We start from the raw sequence: 5996 nt of genomic DNA on the forward strand, positions 1-5996 counted from the left end.
CTACAGAATTAGCCACTATATGATCATAAATTAATGTAAAGATAGCTAAGTGTGTGGTCGTACTGTCGAAAAGAATAGTGCTTCTATAAAAACATAAAATAGAATGGTCACTAATGGAGTAAAATCTATTGTACGTTCAGTCGAAGGCGTAACCGACGGCTGACTAGATAGCCCATCTCAATGTGCCGAAGCGTAGCGAACTGCGAAGAGAGAAGGTTTTTATGTGAGGACACCAGGGAGTGCACACTTGCGCTGCGTTAAGAGCCTTCTATTCCCTGGTGTGAGTCGGCAGATCCGGAGAATGATGTATACTCCACTTTCTCGCTTGCAAGATTCAGTAATTTGTTTACGCGTTGGAAAATCAGTCAGTAGGGCATGACAGGGGTTTCGAGTCAGTTCAAGAAATCTGCAAGTGATTTACATTGCCATCTCTGGTATTAAGTGTGAATGACGAGTGAAATTGAAATAGCAAGGTTTGTGTTACATAATGATATAGGTGAGAAAAGCATTTGTAAATGTTTTTCTATAATTTTCTCCACTTTCCTTTTTAAGATCTGTTTTGGTATTAATTTCTTGTATAACGAAAATAATACAGTTTGTGAGGTTGATCAGCATTGTCTGTTGGAACACTCGACGACAGACAAAGCCTTTCGACTGGTTTGACAGCGCAGCCCATCTCATGTGGTAATCTTTTCAGCTTTACGCACGAAGGCCGTTCAACAAATAATAAAGCAGATTTCGTTCACGGCCTTTAACATATACAGGATGCTCTAAAACTCTCCTCATAAACATCTGGGACATGTAGGGGGAACTGAATAGACAATATTTTGAACTGGAGCTACAACCGTTTGATAACATGTTGGTAACTCGACCACTTTTACAAATACTTTATTGGGTGTCCCCAGTACATCGCTTATTTTACAACTCCACATTTCTGGTACACTCGCTGATGAGCTCTCTTAAACGTGATGCAATACGGCCACCTCCAGTTTTGGTTTGCAGCGTCTGTTTAAAGGACCTCAATCACGACGGCTGAAGATGGAGTTACCCCTTTCTCGAAGCCGTCAAGTAATTGTGGCGAAAAGCGTATGAAGTGGAGTTGGACGTCGTGGGGAGATATCTTGATAAAGGCGACGGCCAGCTCTTCCGTTGCGCTGAGCTTCGTTATTCAGAAAGATCATATCGGTGTATGCTGCAAACGTGTACTGAACCACTTTACTCAAACACTTACAGACACGTGAATGAGGCTGGAACCAGGTTGGAGAGGTAGGACAGACAGCAAATGACCTTAGCCGATCCGACGTAACCACCCACCACAATGACTACTCTGTTGCATACCTACCAAGCAAACGTGTCTTCAAGAGGCTTTAGCACGTGAACGGTACTTTTCTGGACATTGGTTCCCTTTCAAAATATTGTCTGCTGAGTCCGCTCTACAAGTCCAAGAAGTCTGGAAGGGGAATTTCAGAGCACCCTGTATGGGGAAACGTCCTTTTAGGTATTTCAAACTTGGTATTTCTTCTGCAGTGTTAAGTTTCGAGCAATTTCGACAGTTGTTAGGCTCGTAGTGAAACTTCAAAATGTTATCTACGCAAGGCACTTGTTTCAAGAAACATGCTGTAATTGAATTACTGGTTGCAGAAAAAGCAACCGTGGTGAACACCCACAAACGTTTGTGCGCAGTGTATAGTAATGATGCAGTTGATGGGAGTACTGTTGGGTGAACGGTTGTATTAAAGCGTTATGAAACAAGGTAACAGCTCCATGAGAGGCCACATTCGGAATGTCTACACCTAAGACACACTCCGAAACTCACCCAGTGGTGTATGGTGGAGCGTACTTTCTGTACCACTGTCTGATCCCTCCAACCCTGTCCACTCGCGAACAGTGAGTGGGAAGAATGATTGTCGGTAAGGCTCTATATTGGCACTAATTTATCAGATTTTCTCCTCGTAGTCAAGGCCGAAGATGTATGTGGGGGGGGAGGGGCAGTAATGTGTTGTCCGACTCATCCTGAAAAGTGCTGTCCCGAAATTTCAGTGGTAAATCTCTCCGTGATGCACATCGCCCCTCTTGTAACGTCTGCCAGTGGAATTTGTTTAGCATCTCCGTAACGCTTTCTCGCCACCCAAACGATCCCGTGACGAAACGTGCCTCTCTTCGTTGGATCTTCTATACCTCCTCTATTAGTCCTACCTGATAGGGATCCCAGACAGATGAACAATACTCAAGAACCGGGTGAACAACGACTTATAACACAATTATTTCGTGGATGAGTTACATTTCTTTAAGATTCATATTATGAATCTGAGCCTGGTACCTATTTTTCCCACTATCTGCTTTGTGTGGTCATTCCACTTAAGGTCACTCTGGATAGGTACGCCTAGATATTTTACGGCAGACGCTGTCTACAGCTATTTATCACCAATAACGTAGCTATACAGCAAGGGATTTATTTTCCTATGTATGCGCAATATGTTGCATTGATTTACGTTCGGGGTCAACCACTAGAGCGTACACCATTCGTCAATTCTCCGCAGGACGTTCTGCTAATTCTTACAATCTTCTGGCGTTGCTACCTTGGTATAGACAACTGCGTCATCTGCGAATAGCCTTAAAGAGCATCCGACGCTTCGTACTAGATCATTTATGTGTATTGTAAACAACAACGGTTCTATCACACTTCCCCGTGGTACACCGGATATTACACCTGTCGATTTTGTTCCGTTAAGAGCGACGTGTTAAGGTCTGCTAGAAAGTCTTGAATCCAATCGCAGGTCTGCTCCGGTACGCCGTAAGCTCGTATTTTTTTTCATTAAACGGCAATGCGGGAGGGTGTCAAATGTCTTACTGAAATCAGGGAACACGGCAGAAACCTGAGCACCTTTGCCCAATGCGCATGGATGTCATGGAGGGTCAGAGCGATCTGAGTTTCGCAGGATTTGTGTTTGCGAAATCCATGTTGATTTCTATAGAGATGTTCGTTTTCCAAAAAACGTCATAATTGTTGAGCATAAATCATGTTCCATAATTCAACAGATTGACGTCAACGATATAGGCCTATAATTGTGTGGATCTGTCTAACGGACTTTCTTAGAAACGGGAATAACCTGTGCTTTTTTCCAGTCCTTATGTGCCTTTCGTTCAAGCGATCTACGATAAATTACTAGTAGAAGAGGAAAATCTTTATAGAATCTTATAGGTATCTCATCTGCTCCTGCTGCCTTTACACTGCTAAGCGACTGTAGCTGCTTTTCAATTCCGCGATCGGTTATCTCAATATCTGCGATCTCGACATTCGTACGACGATTGAAAGGAGGGCAGTGTTACGATCTTCCGCTGTGAAACAACTTCGAAAGACCGAAGTCAGTATTTCGGCCTTCTCTCTGTTATCTTCCGTTTCAGTGCCGGTGTGGTCGCTGAGAGAATTAATAGATGATTTTGATCCACTTACTGATTTTACGTACGACCAAAATCTCTTAGGTTTTTTTATTCAGGTCAGTTGACAACGTCTTACTCTCAAAATCATTGAAAACTTCTCTCATTGCTCTCCTCATGCTCATTTTCGCTTCGTTCTTGTCAAAGCCGCTGGTCTCGCCATGGTGAATAACGCAGATGCAGACCGGCCATTACTAAGCGTCAACTGGCTCTGCAGCTGTCACTAAGCACTGGTATTCAAAGGTATGCCGAAGATGGGTTCCATAAATGAAATGAAATGATTGTGTAGTATTGCTTTCAATAGACCACAACATTCCAAGAAAACTATGTATCTGAAATATTGATGAAGTTCCAGTTTTAATCTCTTGTACAGCAAGCAAGCTTATGATTATCCGCACTGCCCTTTGGATATTCTTGACGTTCTATGTTAGTCTAACCTGACTCTGATCCCACACATTCTTGCACAGTTTCACTGTAAACTGGGCAAGTATTATGTAGCCAATGTCATCCGTAAAGAGAGCATAATTTCCTAGGCTCCTACCAGTGAACCGAAACGTGTTTTTTGCTATTCTTATAACCAGTTCTACATAAGTCTGCCGTTTCACACTCCTACGTATTGTTACTGACAGGACCGAAGTGACTTCAAATCTGATCCATTAGTCTTTTGTCCATAATAAAATATACTGTATGCTTCGTAAAGAAGTACCAAGTATTGAAATCTGTAGTAATTTGCGGAAGGGGTGCACTTCTGTCACGTTGAACGATTGTCTTCAGTCGTCGTTGGTCCCGTTCTTCTAGGATGTTTTTCCGGCTGCAGCGACGTAGGAGATGTGATGTTTCACCAGATTCCTTATATTCACGGTACACTCGTGAAGTGGTCGTACGGGAAAATCGCCACTTAACATGACCTCGGAGATAGCTCTGAGCACTACGGGACACAATATCGGAGGTCATCAGTCCCCTAGATCTTAGAACGACATAAACCTAACTAACCTAAGGACATCACACACATCCATGCCCGCGGCAGGATTCAAACCTGTGACCCTAGCAGTCGCGCGGTTCCGGACTGAAGCGCCTAGAACCGCTCGGCTACCGCGGCCGGCTTACTTCGGAGATGTGTCCCATCGCTCATGCGCTGAATATAATACCACGTTCAAACTCACTTAAATCTTGGTAACCTGCCATTGTAGCAGCAGTAACCGACCTAACAACTGCGCCAGACACTTGTTGTCTTATATAGGCGTTGCCGACTGCAGCACCGTATTCTGCCTGTTTACGTATCTCTGTATTTTAATACGCATGCCTATGCCAGTTTCTTTGGTGCTTCTGTATAGTTTAGACAAGAGGAGAAAAGACCCTTTGAAATATGGTCCTACAGAAAAACACTGCAGATGGGTTGACTATCTAACCAGTGGCACACTCTAAAGCACTCCGCCGTAAGGCCGCGAGTGGCCTACCGGGACCATCCGACCGCCGTGTCATCCTTGGAGGAGGATGCCGATAGGAGGGGCGAGGGGTCAGCACATCGCTCTCCGGGTCGTTATGATGGTATTCGTGGCCGAGGCCGCTACTATACGGTCGAGTAGCTCCTCAATTGGCATCACGAGGCTGATTCACCCCGAAAAATGGCAACAGCGCATGGGGGCCTGGATGGTCACCCATTCAAGTGCAGACCACGCCCGACAGCGCTTAACTTCGGTGATCTCACGGGAACCGGTGTATCCACTGCGGCAAGGCCGTTGCCATCTAACCAGTGGGAAGGAAAGAAATTTGTGTCACGACTTGACGAGAAGAAGTTATCGTTGGTAGTACACGTTCTGAGACATCAAGGGATCACCAACTCAGTACTGGAGGTAAATGTGGAGGGAGACAAAGAGATGAACACAGGAAGCAGGATCAGAAGGATGTAGATTGCAGTAGTTATTCCTAGATGCAGTGGATTGCACAGGATAGAATAGCATGGGACAGCTGCATCAAACCAGACTGAACCAGACTGATGACGACAACTACGTAACATCCCTCTTTCAGTAACTAGTGACAGATCTTAATAATCTCATTTCAGCCGATTGTATCCTACGTTTGTGTTAATATCATTCTTGGGTTGTAGTTTTACCCATCCCTGCTTACTATCTGAGCTATTCGGGGAGCATTCGCGTCTCGGCCCAGTGTGTTAATCGGAAACACTCGCAATGGAATTCACACTTCGCCTGAAGTCCACGGGCGTCAAGCACCGTTTTTGCCATTGCCGTTGCTGCGTACGGTAGGCTGGCGCAAAAACCTTTGCAGATTCGGTACGCCGTGGGAATAAATTCGGCGCGAGTTGTGTCTAGTTTACCGGCGCTCGCGGCTGATTGTGAGGGTGGGCGCGTAGCGCGGACCGGCGTCGCGTCGAAACCGAATCAGGTCACGGGGGAGCAGAGCAGCGCGGGGCACGCGAGCCGAATCCGGGATTGGCCGGCGTTGCGGCGCAGCCGTGGAACACTGTGCGCGCCTGACACGCCGATTCGCGCAGTTACAGCCGGCGATCGGTAGGGGCTCCCCTGGGCTGGCTGCGGCCG

At 45.8% G+C, this 5996-nt stretch overlaps 1 pseudogene; it reads right to left on the reverse strand.

Annotated features, from left to right (window-relative positions):
* Window positions 1–5064: 5064 nt before the first annotated feature.
* Window positions 5065–5182, reverse strand: LOC126337109 (5S ribosomal RNA; annotated as a pseudogene).
* Between the last annotated feature and the right edge of the window lie 814 nt (window positions 5183–5996).

Source organism: Schistocerca gregaria, chromosome 2 (genome assembly GCF_023897955.1).
Source record: "Schistocerca gregaria isolate iqSchGreg1 chromosome 2, iqSchGreg1.2, whole genome shotgun sequence".
In the NCBI taxonomy this organism is placed as follows: domain Eukaryota; kingdom Metazoa; phylum Arthropoda; class Insecta; order Orthoptera; family Acrididae; genus Schistocerca; species Schistocerca gregaria.